Source organism: Crotalus tigris, unplaced genomic scaffold, assembly GCF_016545835.1.
Source record: "Crotalus tigris isolate CLP2741 ecotype Arizona unplaced genomic scaffold, ASM1654583v1 scf7180000017774.6281472, whole genome shotgun sequence".
Classification (NCBI taxonomy): Eukaryota; Metazoa; Chordata; class Lepidosauria; order Squamata; family Viperidae; genus Crotalus; species Crotalus tigris.
This window is the reverse complement of record NW_024096625.1, coordinates 1,364,924-1,380,201: the sequence shown is the minus strand read 5'-3', so window position 1 is coordinate 1,380,201 and position 15,278 is coordinate 1,364,924.

The following is a 15,278-nucleotide window of genomic DNA, read 5'->3' as shown; positions in this document are numbered from 1 at the left end:
TCTTGCCTTCTGGTGCTTTGGAAAATAAGTTGACCTCTTCTTTGTGGCAGCTTCTCAAATACAGAGGAACACTATCATATTGCCCCTAGTCCTTTTTTTCACTAGGCTATTCCTGCAACCGTTCTTCATATATTTTAGTCTTCAGCCTATATTTGGTTTTTCTTGCTTAGGTGTAAAACCTTATTTTTCTCACCACTGAATTTCATTTTGTTAGATAGGGCTCAGTGTTCAAGTTTTTCGAGAGCCTTCTGGATCTTGAGCCTATCTTCTGGGGTGTGGGCTATTCCTGTCAGCTTTGTGTCTTTGTAGATTTGATGAGTTCCTCTTCTATTCCCTCATTTAAATTGTTTATGAAGATATTATAAAGCTATTGAAGAGTCCTTGGCCTAAAACAGAACCTTGGGATATTCCACTGCTCACTTTCTTCCATATAGATGTAGTTCCAGTAAGGACTACACATTGAGTGCTGTTTGTTAGCCAATTACAAATCCATCTGGTGGTGATGTTGTCTATCCCACATTTTTCTAGTTTATCAAGTAGATTGTGGTCTACTTTGTCAATTTCCTTTCTGAAATCCAAGTATACTATTTGGTAATCCAGCATTTCACTGGTGGACCAATTTAGTCACTTTGTCAAAGAATGAAATAAAATTTGTTTAGCATGATCTGTTTTTGATAAACCCATGTTGGCTTCTGATTGTTTGCATCTAGGTGCTTGCAGATCTGTTACTTGATTATCTTTTCCAGGATCTTAGATGTAAGACCAGTGCTTTTTTTCTATATATATATAAAAAAGTATCGAAACTCACACGTCATACAACCCGGCTTGCCTACCCTCCGTTCTGGGCATTCTATGAGGAAAAAAAAGCCCTGTGTAAGACTGATTGGTCTGTAGTTTTCTGGATATTTTTCTCCCCCTTTTTGAAAATGGGAACATCAGCTCTTTTCCAGTCCTCTGGTGGTTCCCCAGTGCTCCAGGATCTTTGAAAGATATGGTTCAATGATTCTGAGATCACTTCTGCCAGCTCCTTCCCTACACTGAGATGTAATCCATCAGGTCCTAGTGATTTAAACTTGTCTAGAGTGGTCAGGTGTGCTCTTACCATTTTCTTGCCTATTTGAATTTGAATTTCTAGTCTGTCTTTTACAGTTACATTTTTGTTAAATTGGGCTATTTTTTCTTTTTGTATGAAGACAGATGCAAAGAAATAATTAAGCAACTCTGCTTTCTCCCTGCTGTCACTTCCTTGCCATCTTCTCCATCAGTGGACCTGGGTTCACCTGGAGTTTGTTATTCCCATTTAAAGGCTCAGAATGTCCAGATACTGGGATAAGATGTCCACAGCATCACTTAATTAACCTGGGACTGAAACCTGGGAGGAATGAATCATTAGGAATAATTGTAATAGTATGTAGGAATGACTATGAAACATGAGAAGAGATGTTGCCTAAGGAATAATCAGATAATATTGTTGGGGGGCAGAGATCCCACAACAGATTAACAAACTTAAAAAGGATTTGCCCTAGTTTATCAGGCTGTAAAAAGAGATTTGTACTTTCAGTCTTTCAAGATTCTGCTAATATAGCCTTATAATAAGGTGATGTAGAATCAGTTCATCTAGTCAATTTCCTGTCTGGTCTACCTGGGAAGGCTGACAATATCTTACCCCATGGTGACAAATGATCGCATCCAGGAGCCTCACATAAGTGTTGAATAGAAACAGAGAGAGCAGTGAATTCTGGGGCACCTCACATAGTAGAGGCTGAGTAAGGGATTTCATCCCCAATGATCACCAACTGGAACTGACCCTAGAGAAAAGAGGTGAACCCCCACAATACAGTGCCACTCAATCCCAATCCCCATAGGCAATCCAGAAGGATGCCATGGTCTGATGGTATTAAAACCTGGTCTGGACTACAGCGAAGTTGCAGTTTCCCAGGAAGGAGTGAGATGATGACATAGTAGATCAAGTAGGACAAGGATGGATGCACAACCTTCATCCTGCCCTTGTCAGAGATGATCCAAAAGTGTGATGATCCAGTTTCTGTCCCATACCCAGCTCAGACTTTAACTAAAAGGGATCTAGATAATCCACTTCATCCAAGATCCTCTGAAGCTGCTGCATGGCCATTTTCTCAACTACCTTTCCCAGAAAGAGATTAGATACTAGACTAACATTGTCCAATATTGTGCGGTACAAAGATGGCTTGAAGAGGGGTGAACCAAGCCTTCTTTAAGAAATAAAGGAACAAAAGAAGGAGGAGAGAAGATCGTGAAGGTTGAATGAAAATTTATTTAGATATGAGGTGAATGTATAGAAACTTAGAGAATATTTAAAGGAATTTTTTACTTTAAATATGTTTAAGGGAACTTCAATGGCTATGGTATGGGATGCCAGTAAGGCTTATATGCGTGGGGTTTTGATTCAAATGAATAAGGTTTATAGGCAAAAACAAATGCAAAAACGTAAGGAATTGGAGGATGAGATTAAAATAAAAGAAAAAGCATTAATTTTGAATCCTTTGGATAAGAATGTAAAGGCTTCTATAAATTTGCTTAAAACACAATTTAATATGTTAATGACTGATCAGGTTGCAACTAATTTATGTTATATGAAACATAATACATTTTGTAATGCAAATAAGCCGGGTAGGTGGTTGGCTTATCAATTAAGGAAGAAACAGAGGTCGAGAATTATAGATAAAATAAATTATAATGGTAAAGTGGTTTTTCAGAAAGAATTGATTAAAAAATCTTTTTTAGATTTTTATACAAAATTATATATGGGTCAGAAGGTACAGAGTTCGGATATAGATAAATATTTACAAGATGCTCATTTTCCAAAATTAACAAATGATCAAAGAGATGAGATTAATGGATTGATTACTTCACAGGAAATTATTATGGTAATTAAACAACTAAAAGTTGGCAAAGCACCTGGTACTGATGGATTGATATCAATTTATTATAAAACTTTAAGTGAGGAGATGATAGAGCCCTTGAAAGAACTTTTTAATAGTATATTGATGGGTTTAGACACACCTCCATCTTGGAGAAGGGCTTTTATTTCCTTGATTCCAAAAGAGGATCAAGATCTTACATTACCTAAAAATTATAGACCTATATCTCTTTTGAATATAGACTATAAAATTTTTTCAAAAATTTTAGCAAATAGACTTATGATTGTATTGAATCAAGTGATACATACTGATCAAACAGGGTTTATAACTGGGAGATATATGAAGAATAATGTTAGACAAATTATTAATTTAATAGAATATTTGGACAAAAATAATCAGATTCCTGCAGGTTTGATTTTTTTAGATGCTGAGAAAGCCTTTGATCAGTTAAATTGGCAATTTATGTTAAGATTGGTTGAAGAGATGAATTTTGGGGATAAAATTTTGCAAGCTCTTAGAGGTATTTATCAAAAACAATCGGCGCAACTTATAATTAATGGAGGTTTATCTGAGGTTTTTCAAATTAGAAAGAGTACAAGACAGGGATGTCCATTGTCCCCTTTGTTGTTTGTTTTAACATTAGAAATTTTGTTGATTAAAATTCGTGAATCATCTAAAATAAAGGGAATAATGATTAATAAGAAAGATTACAAGTTAAGAGGTTTTGCTGATGATTTGGTTCTTACTTTGTCTCAACCAACCTATTCGGTATTGGAGTTGTTACAGATTATAAATCAGTATGGGCAAGTTTCTGGTTTTAAAGTTAATAATAATAAGACTAAAATATTATCTAAAAATATGTCTAATTCGGATAAGGAGATTTTAGTTAATTTGACAGGTTTTGAAATTGTAAAAAAGATAAAATATTTGGGGGTTTATATAACTGTCTCTAATGTAAAATTGTATAAAAATAATTATGAAATGTTATGGCTTAAAATGCAGAAGGATTTGAATGATTGGAAAAAATTGCAATTATCTTTGTTAGGGAGAATTGCTGCAGTTAAAATGAATGTTCTGCCAAAACTTCTTTTCTTGTTTCAAATGATACCCATTTTAAAGAAAGAGAAAAATTTAGAAGAATGGCAGAAGAGTATTAATAGATTTATTTGGGCTGGGAAAAAACCAAGAGTTAAGCTTAAAATTATACAAGATGTTCGAGAGAGAGGTGGACTCAAGGTGCCGAATTTGAAATTGTATTATGATGCATTTTAAGATTTGGTGGAACATTCAGAAGATTTTTAATAGAAGGATAAAATTTACACCACAATTATTTTTGTTAGGTATTATTGTAGACTGTAATGGTAAAGAGATTACCTTAATGTTAAATTTTATTACGGCGGCAAGGTTGCTGATTGGGCAATATTGGAAGAATGATTCCTTGCCTACTATAGAAGAATGGTTTCTCAAAGTTTCTCATTTATCAGAAATGGCAAAAATTTCGGCTTATCTGAAAGACCATTCACAAGAGAGATATATTTCGGTGTGGAAAAGATGGGTAAATTTTGTATAGAATAAATATGGGATTAGGAAGTATTATTTAGCTTTTGAATAATTTATAGTTTAAATTGGGTATGGTTGGATTTGTATGTATTGGAGTTAAAGTATTTTAAATTTTTTTTTGGATATATGTATAGTGGATTGATGTTCATTTAATTTGTATGTTTTTTTTGTTTCTTTAACCCTGTATTCAGCTCTGGGAAGGAGGGGGGAGGGTTATGGGGTGGGAGGGGGGTATTTTATTGTAAAAAGTTTATAAAAATTTTCAATAAAAAAGAAAGAAAGAAAGGAACAACCACCTCATTTAAGGAAGAGTTCACCACTGCTAGATCCAACTCACACACACACACGAGCCATATAGAAGGGCATGGATCTAAAGAGCAGATGGTTGATCTCAGTCCTAACAACCTTGTCCACTTCCTCAGGTCCAGCAGGTTCTAACTAATTCCAGATATCTGGGCAAGACTCCTTTTCCAGGTACCTTTTCCAGACCTGCAACAGTCATCCAACTCTGAGTGAATATGACAACTTTGACCAATAGATACTGAGCAAATTCTGACTTCCGGTGGTGATGTCAAGTGGTGCAGGGGAAAGAGGACAGTCTCCGTCCTCTAACTCTTGATTTTTTTCATGTTTGGAGACCCTTTGGGGGCGCAGAAAGCCTGGAGGGCTATGCGCAAAAAGGGTGAAGCCTTGGGGAGTAGTGAGGTGAGAGGCAATCATCTACTACAATGAAGGAAACCCCTTAAATTCAATGTGAAAACATCTACTATCGTCAGATGGCGGATCCGAGGCCGTGACAAACCACAGAGGATGCGGAAGCAAAGATATACTTAATAGACTGTGTCATTGAGTGAGTTAAAAAATTATGAAAATACTCTAAAGTAATAGAAAAATCTAAAAGATTTACTTGTCTGTTAGTTTTGGTGTTGGAAGGAAGCTTAGCTGGAGAGGGAATCCTCAACGCAAGCAGCGACCCGGCAGGAAGAGCTGTGAGTCAGCAAATTAAAAACAGCCAGAGTATTATCAGAAGGGAGACAAAAAAAAAGTCTTGTGGTGAACATTTTAGCGCAGAACGAAGAAGAGGGTGGAAGATTGAGGAAGGAGAGGTCGAGAGACGGGAGGCAGAGACGGAGGAGACGGCGGAGTGACTAAGACGAGAGAAGTGAAAGGAGACGGGAGGCAAACAGACAGCCGGAACTGTGGAAAATGGCGATTTAAGAAGGACAGAGAAGTAGCGCATTGTAGAAGATTGGAGAAAGTGAGGTCGGAGGAGAAAGGAGGAGATAGTTTTGGACATGCAGAGAATCCGGAAAAGTAAAGGAAATGGCGAGAGGACGAGACACGGGGGTGAAAATGATAGGAACGGATAGATGGACAGACGGTCAACAAAAAAATCTGGAGTCCTAGAGAGACCGTGTGTCAAACTCGGAGAAGTAATACGTCATAGAAGATTGGAGAAAGTGAGGTCGGAGGAGAATGGAGGAGATAGATTTGGGAAGTGCAGAAAGTTTGGAAAGTGAAGGAGACAGCGAGAGGATGTGATACGGTGGTTAGGGATAGGAACGGATATATGGACAGATGGTTGATGATATAAGATAGGAGAAGAAATCTGGAGTCCTAGAGAGACTGTGTGTCAAGTAAGAAAGAGAAAAGAAAGTGCAAACGGTTGGAGAAGGAGAAGAGAGGTCTGGGGGTATTGTGAAAATAGATATAGATCTAGAAAAGGAGAGAAAGAAGAATTGTAAGTCTAGAATAAAAATGTAAAGTTAGATAGGTTGTTGGCTAAATAAAGAGATATTCAGAATAGAAAGTATTTGAGAAACAGAATATTAAAATGACAACATTGAGAACAGGAAAAAAAAACAATATCAAGTCTAGCATTGACACCTTCATCCACATCAGGGCAGAGAACAATAGAAGGAATGATGGGGACCGAAAAACAAAGTGTAATGTCAAATATGCAAACCATGCAGACAATACTACTAACTATTCAGAAAATGATGCTAAAAATGCAGGAGACAATGTCTAAGAATCACATAGAAACTAGAGGGGATAAATTAGATAAGATCGAAACGATACAACAAACAATTGAGAAAAATGAAGAAAGAATTCAGACAGTAGAAGTAGAATTGAATAAAATAGGGAAACAGTAGATAAAAGATTGATGGGAATCAATAAAAAAATGGAAGAATTGATCATACATTTGGAAATGGATAGAGTGGCGTTCTGTCTAAGATTTCAAAACGTGGTGGAAGACAAGGAAGAGGATTTGGGTGCTATTATGGTAGAGCTGATAGCTGAAGCTCTACAAAGGGATAAGCAAGATATTAGACGAGGTGTACCGAATCCATACGAACTATGCCCGACGTAATAGACTCCCAAGAGAAGTGCATATAAAATTCGCCAGAAAAAGATTTAGAGACATAATATACAAGATTACAAGAGAAGATCCAATGATCTATAAAGGCATAGAAATACAAACATAAAAACAAGTCCCAAAGAAAGTGAGAGAACAGAGAAGGGATTATAGATTTCTCACTGCACATCTAATTAAAAGCATACCATTTAGATGGTTAATCCCAGAGGGGATGTTGATAACATGGCAGGAGAGAAAGATTAAAATAGATAGCTTAGACAAGGCAAGAGAATTCTATGAACAGTTAGAAGGGGATGAAGAAGAGAATAGTAATAAAGAAGAATCAGAATTAGAATCTAGAAGTCAGGAAGACCAGCAACAGGAGTTAAAAGAAAGAGAAAGAGAGATAGAAAGAAAGGAGGTAAAAAGACAAAGGAAACAAAGAGGAGTAGGTTTGAGAGCAAGACAAACACAAAAGTAAAACAATAGAAGAGGAGATTAGATTAATATCATCAATGTCAATGGATTAAATGCACCAGCTAAAAGAAAACAAATATTAACAAAATTAGTAAAACAAGGTGTAGATATAGCTTGTCTACAAGAAGTACACATAAAAGAGCAACACAGAAAATATTTGGAATTTCCGAAATTAGGAGTACCATACACGGCACTAATAGAACAAAAACAGAGAGAAATAGCAGTATATATTAGGAAAGGAATTAAAAGCCAAATTAAAATATCAAGATACAAATGGAAAGGTGCTAATAATAGAATTACAAACTGAACAGAAATCATGGCTGTTGGTGACAATTTACACTCCAAATGAGAATGAAAAAGAATTCTATAAAAACCTACAAGAAAAACTTATAGAAATTGGACAAGGAAATATTTGTATAATAGGAGATTACAATGCGGTAGTGAATGTAAAAAAGGATTACATTAGCAACACGAAAAATTAAAAAAAAAAAGGAAAATATTACCAAGGACATTTTTTGAGATGGCACATGAATTCAATTTATCTGATCAATGGAGGAAACGGAATCCCATAAAAAAGGAATACACTTTTTTCTCGAAGCCACATAAATCGTGGTCTCGGTTGGATATGGCATGGATGAATGGGAAGGTAGGACAAGATTTGGAAACAATAGAAATAATGCCAAATTCATGGGCTGACCATAACCCTCTGAAAATAGTTTGGGCAGGTCAGAAAAAAGAAAGGAGAAGGTGGACACTAAACGCTCAAATTTTAAAGGAAAAAGAATTTATTGTAAGGATTAGAAAAGAAATGGAATTATTCTTTAAAGAAAACACAAAACAACAAACATCACTACAAATTATATGGGATACTGCTAAAACATATTAGAGAGGCGTAGCGATAGCTTATACAGCTAGAAAGAATAAGGTGAAAAGGCAAACACAAAACATACTTCAGGTAGAGATTAAAAAATTAGAATCTAGATTACAAAGGGAGCCCCAGGAAGAAATGATTAAAGCGGAAATGGTTTTGGCTAAACATAAATTGAATATGGTAGAACAAGAGGAAATGGCAAGAGAATTGAAAGTAGCTAAACAATTTTTTTTCAAACATGCAAACAAGCCTGGGAGGTGGCTTGCTTATAAATTAAAAAAAGAGAAGGAAAAAAGATTTATTCAGGAACTACAAGACGAAAATGGAGAGTTGCAATTACAGAATGGATAAAAAGAAAAAATAATTCAGAACTATTTTGAGTTACTATACAAAAAAGAGGAAATAGAGGAGGAGAATATAAAACAATATTTACAGGTTAATGGTCTGCCGGAATTAAAAGAAGGACAGAGAGAAATATTGAATAAGGAAATAACAGTTATGGAATTAAGAAACGCAGTGCAAAAACAAAAAAATAATAAAGCCCTGGGACCAGATGGTCTACCAGGGGAGGTGTATAAGACTCTCTATGAAGATTTGGAAATGACATTGTTAGATGTATACAATGATCTATTGGAGAAAGCCAAATTACCAGACTCCTGGATAGAAGCAAATATAACTCTTATTCCAAAAGAAGGTACCGACCCCAAACAGATAAAAAGTTATAGGCCAATCTCGTTGTTAAATTCAGATTATAAAATTTTTACAACTATAATTGCAGAACGATTGAAATCAATATTAAATCAAATAATACATTCGGATCAAAATGGTTTTTTACCCACAAGACAAATTAGGAATAACATGAGAACGATGTTAAATGTCCTAGAATACTATGAAGTAGACTCAGAAAAACAGGTAGCATTAATATTTTTAGATGCCCAGAAAGCATTTGACAGCCTTAATTGGCAGTTTATGTTCCAACAGATAGAAGATATGAAATTCGGAGGGAAGTTCGAGAAAATGATACGGGGAATATACAAGATACAAAAGGCTAGAGTGATAATTAATGGGGATAACACAGAGAAATTTGAAATAAATAAAGGAGTAAGACAAGGATGCCCAATGTTACCTCTATTTTTTATTTTAACGTTAGAAGTGCTACTAACCCAAATTAGAATCAATAAAGAGATAAAAGGATTAATGGTTAACACAGAAGAATATAAGACACAGGCATTTGCAGACGATTTGTTGTTTTTTATAGAGGAACCACTTGAGAGAGGAAATATCCTAATGAATGAATTAGAAAAATATGGGAAAGTGGCAGGATTAAAAATTAATAAAGAAAAGACTAAAATGTTAGTAAAAAATTTAACTGAAAAACAAAAAAGGAAATTAGAAAAAAATTTGGGACTTCAAATTGTAAAAAAGATTAAATATTTAGGAATTTGGCTTACTATAAGATATTCTTCAATAAAAGAAGATAACTATAAAAAAATTGATATTACAAATGAAAAAAGATCTAGAGATTTGGGGAAAATTACAACTATCATTGTTAGGAAGGATTTCTGTGATCAAAATGAATATTCTACCAAAATTATTATATTTATTTCAGACAGTCCCAATAAAATTAGAGTAATTTTTTTTGAGGAATTAAACAAAATGCTCAATAAATTCATATGATTAGGTAAAAAAGCAAGAATAAATGTTAAAGCGTTACAGGATAGAAGAAGTAGAGGTGGCCTTGGGCTTCCAAAATGGGAAACTTATTACCAAGTAGCGGGGTTACTTTGGATTAGGGATTGGATAAATTTAGATAATAAAAGGGTTTTAACGATCGAAGGACATGATTTACAGGTTGGTTGGCATGCCTTTCTATGGGGAAAATACAAGAAGTCACACACATACTTTTACCAGCACCAGATAAGAGATGCACTGATTTGGATGTGGGAAAAGGTTAAAAAGAAATATTATACGAAAATACCAAATTGGGCCTCACCAATGGAGACAATGATCCATCCAAACACACTTGACAAAAAAAAGATGACAAGATACAAAGAATTATTAGATAATCAAGGAAATCTTAGCTCAAGGGAGGAATTAAAAGAACAGGGAATAATTATTGATTGGTGGCCATACTTAGAGATACAATCAAAATATAGCAAAGATATGGAAGAATATGGAATAATAATAATAATAATAATAATAATAATAATAATAATAATAATAATAATAGTAAAGTTGGAAGGGACCTTGGAGGTCATCTAGTCCAACCCCTAGTCATAGGCTCCTTGGGTGCAATCCCAAAACAACTGGAGCACCACTTGAACACCATTGGCATTGACAAATTCGCTATTAGTCAATTGCAAAAGGCGGCCTTATTAGGAACTGCTTCCATCCTGCGACGATATCTGTAATACCATCAAACATCCACATCTGCCTATCCCAGGTCCTGGGTAAGGACTCGATAGGTAGACAAAATGCCAAATCCAGTCTGAACATCTGGCTGACTGTGCGATGATCGATAATAATAATAGTAAAGTTGGAAGGGACCTTGGAGGTCATCTAGTCCAACCCCCTGCTCGGGGCAGGAAACCCTACACCATTTCGGACAAATGGCTGTCCAGTCTCTTCTTAAAAACTTCCAGTGTTGGAGCATTTACTGCTTCTGGAGGCAAGCTGTTCCACTGATTAATTGTTCTCACTGTCAGGAAGTTTCTCCTTAGTTCTAGGTTGCTTCTCTCCTTGATTAGTTTCCACCCGTTGCTTCTTGTCCTGCCTTCAGGTGCTTTGGAAAATAGCTTAATTCCCTCTTCTTTATGGCAGCCCCTGAGATATTGGAATACTGCTATCATGTCCCCCCTTGTCCTTCTCTTCGTTAAACTAGACATACCCAATTCTAGCAACCGTTCCTTATATGTTTTAGCCTCCAGTCCCCTAATCATCTTTGTTGCTCTTCTCTGTACTCTTTCTAGAGTCTCAACATCTTTTTTACATCGTGGTGACCAAAACTGGATGCAGTATTCCAAGTGTGGCCTTACCAAGGCATTGAAGAGTGATATTAATACTTCACGTGATCTTGATTCTATCCCTCTGTTAATGCAGCCTAGCACTGTGTTGGCCTTTTTGGCAGCTGCAGCACACTGCTGGCTCATATTTAAGTGATTGTCTACTAGGACTCCGAGGTCCCTCTCACAGTTACTACTATTGAGCATGGTGCCACCTATACTGTACTTGTGCATTTGGTTTTTCTTGCTTAAATGTAGAACCTTGCTTTTTTCACCATTGAATTTCATTTTGTTAGTTAGTGCCCAGTGTTCAAGTCTGTCCAGATCCTTCTGTATCTTAAGCCTGTCTTCTGGAGTGTTGGCTATTCCTGCCAGCTTGGTGTCGTCTGCAAATTTGATGAGTTCCCCATCTATCCCTTCATCCAAATCGTTGATGAAGATGTTGAAGAGTACTGGGCCCAGAACAGAGCCCTGGGGCACCCCACTACACACCACTTCCCTCCATATAGATGCAGTTCCATTGAGGACCACTCGCTGAGTACGGCCGGTCAGCCAGCTACGGATCCATCTGGTGGTGGTTCTGTCTACCCCACATTTTTCTATCTTGTCAAGTAGTAGGTTGTGATCTACTTTATCAAATGCCTTACTGAAGTCCAAGTAAATTATGTCCACAGCATTCCTCTGATCCACTAATTTTGTCACTTGGTCAAAGAATGCAATAAGATTTGTCTGGCATGATCTATTTTTGACAAACCCATGTTGGCTTTTAGTAATGACTTTGTTTGCCTCTAGGTGTTCGTTGATTCGTTGTTTGATTATCTTTTCCAGGATCTTCCCAGGTATTGAGGTCAGGCTGATAGGTCTGTAATTTCCTGGATCCATTTTTTTTCCTTTTTTGAGGATGGGAACTACATCAGCTCTTTTCCAGTCCTCTGGTAGTTCCCCTGTGCTCCAGGATCTTTGAAAAATATAGTTGAGTGGCTCCGATATCACATCTGCCAGTTCCTTGAGAACTCTGGGGTGTAATCCATCTGGTCCTGGCGATTTGAACTCATCTAGGCTGGACAGGTGCTCCCTAACCATTTTCTTGCCTATCTTAACTTGTGTTTCTGTTTTGTTTTTTATGGCACTATTTTTGATAGGTTGGTCTGTTTTTTTCCTTTGTGTAAAGACAGATGCAAAAAATGAGTTAAATAGTTCTGCTTTCTCCCTGTTGCTTGTCACCTTCTTGCCACTTCCACCCACTAATGGACCAATCATTTCCTTCACTTTTTTCTTGTTTTTTACATGTTGAAAGAAGCTTTTTTTGTTATTTTTGACTTTGGTCGCAAGCCTTAGTTCATTTTGAGCCTTGGCTTTCTTCACTTCATCTTTGCAGGCTCGGGCTATTTGCTGATATTCTGACTTAGTTATGTTCCCCTCTTTCCACTTTCTATACTTGTCCTTTTTATCTTTCAATTTGTCAGAGAGTTCTTTATGCAGCCATGCTGGTTTCTTTTGAGAGCTGTTATTTTTCCTCTTTGTTGGTATTGTGCTAGACTGTGCTTTTATTATCTCATTTTTCAAAATTTCCCAAGCTTCTTGAGTTGTTTTCCCCTTGAGGATTCTCATCCATGGAATCCTTCCCAAGCCCTCTCTAAGTTTATTGAAATTAGCTCTCTTGAAGTCCAAGACTCTAGTTTGACTGTGTTCTATTGGTTGTGCTTCTATAATGTTGAATTCTAATATTGCATGATCACTTCCTCCCAGGGTTCCTATGGCTTCAACACCGTCTATCATTTCATCTCTGTTAGTGAGAATTAGATCCAAAATGGCTAATCCCCTAGTTCCCTTCTCTACTTTTTGGGAGACAAAGTTGTCTGCTAGGTTTGCCAGGAACCTGTTTGATCTTCCACTTGGTGCGGAGTTTGTCTCCCAGTTGATGTCAGGGTAGTTAAAGTCCCCCATTACTATTGTGATGTGCTTCCTACATACCTTAGTTAGCTGACTAGCAAAAAGTTCATCTATTTCCTCTGTTTGGTTGGGTGGTCTGTAGTATACACCTATGGCAATGTCATTTGCCCCCCCTTTTATATTTATAATAAATCAAGTACCACAGCAATTGGACAAAATATTGACAGGCAAGGAAGAAATTTTTTTTAACAAAAACCTACAAACATTTACTAGAGGTAGAATTGGAAGAAGAAATAGTAAAAGGTCCAATGATAGCATGGGCACGAAATATAGGCTGAAATATAGAATTAGAAGAATGGGAAAGAGTATGGAACAAAAATTGCAAATTAACACTGTCAACTGCATATAAAGAAAACCAATATAAAATGTTCTATAGATCGTATTTAACCCTGACGAGATTGACTAAGATATACAAAAACATGAATCCAGACAGTTGGAAGTGCAAAAACAAAGAGATAACATTTTATCACATGTGGTGGCAATGCCCCAAAGCAAAGATTTATTGGGAGCAGATAAGGAGATGGATACAGGAAATAACAAAAGAATGAATGAACTCAAACCCGAATTATTCTTATTAGGTATAATTAATCCAAAGATGAAAAAACAACTTCAATACATCATTGTACACATAATAACAGCAGCACGCATTGCATATGTGCAATGTTGGAAATGTGAAAATATACCAACAAATGACATGACTATTTACAAGATATTAGAATGCGCTAAGATGTACAAACTTACTCTAGAAATAAAAGACAAGGAAGCAACAGAATTTTATGAGGTATGGGACTAGTGTTACAATTAGTTAGAACTGAGGAATAAAAAAGTACGAGAAGTAATGTAAATAATTGTAAATATATGTAAGAGATATAGGACACAGTACTGTTAAGGAAAAATGTATTTTGTTTTTTGTAAAGTGAAAAAGGGAAAATATTTTTTTAAAAAAAGATACTGAGCAAATTCTTCTATCTCTAAATGAGACTCTCCAAGCCCCATCTACATGAGTCATTCAAAAGAGGGCTGCAGGATGGGAATCCATGGTCATAAGAATAAAGAAGTGGACTCTTCACTGCCCTAATTGCCATAAGGTAGGGCTTAATAGTGGTTTTAATCCATATTTAGTCGAGTTTGTCCTTCACTCACAGTTCTCTGGATGTCTCTTCTCTCTTTTCAACTCCTCCATGAACCATGGGATGCAACAGGACCCACAAGAGGGGAGAGGTTGCATGAGCATGATCCATTCCAAAACTTTGGCTGACACCCTATTTCAAGCAGCAACCAGGGCTTCAGATGGACTATGCAGCAGACCATCAGGAACAGATCCCAGCTTCCTCTGAAACCCATTTGGGTCCATCAGTCACCAGTGGTGGACCAATTTAATTGGTCTACCCACAATGGACAGAGTGCTAGATAATTTCATGGTAATCAGGGCATGATCTGTCTATGATGAGATACTGAGAGTTCCTCCAATTTCAATTCACATACCCATTGCTCAATAAGAAGACCCAATTAGGAGTAGGATCACTGTCCAATGTTGGGTTTTGGATGATCTGTGACAGACCTGTGGCCATGAACTCTCCTCAGCTTCATTCCTAGAGTAGACAGCTTGAGATCCCCTAAGACAGTGGTTCTCAACCTTTTTAATGCCGCGACCCCCAACCGGTCGTAAGTTGAGGACTACTCAACCGGTCGTAAGTTGAGGACTTGCAGAATGGGGCTTTTGGCGGGCTCAGCAGGGCAGAGACAGCCTGGACAATTCCTATTGGCTTTTGAAAGCCAATAGAATTAGACTCTATTCAATAGAGTCTATTCTATTGGCTTTCAAAAGCCAATAAAATAAAAGGGAGTAGCACAGCTAAGGAAAGGGGGGGAAAATGGCGGACTGCGTTGTTTGGCAACCCCCGTGAAATGGTCGTTCGACCCCAAATGGGGTCCCGACCCACAGGTTGAAAACCACTGCCCTAAGACCACAAGTCTAGGAAACTCTACCATCAACCAAAAATGGATTTAAGAAGCTTAGGCATGGAGGTTACCGTGCAGCAGGGAGGCTGGTAAAACATCACCAACCCAAACTGCTCCCTAAAGTCCAACTTAATGAACAAAGTTTCCTATCCAGTGATCTGTAGAGCAACACACCTGAAAGCCATAAGAGATTCCTA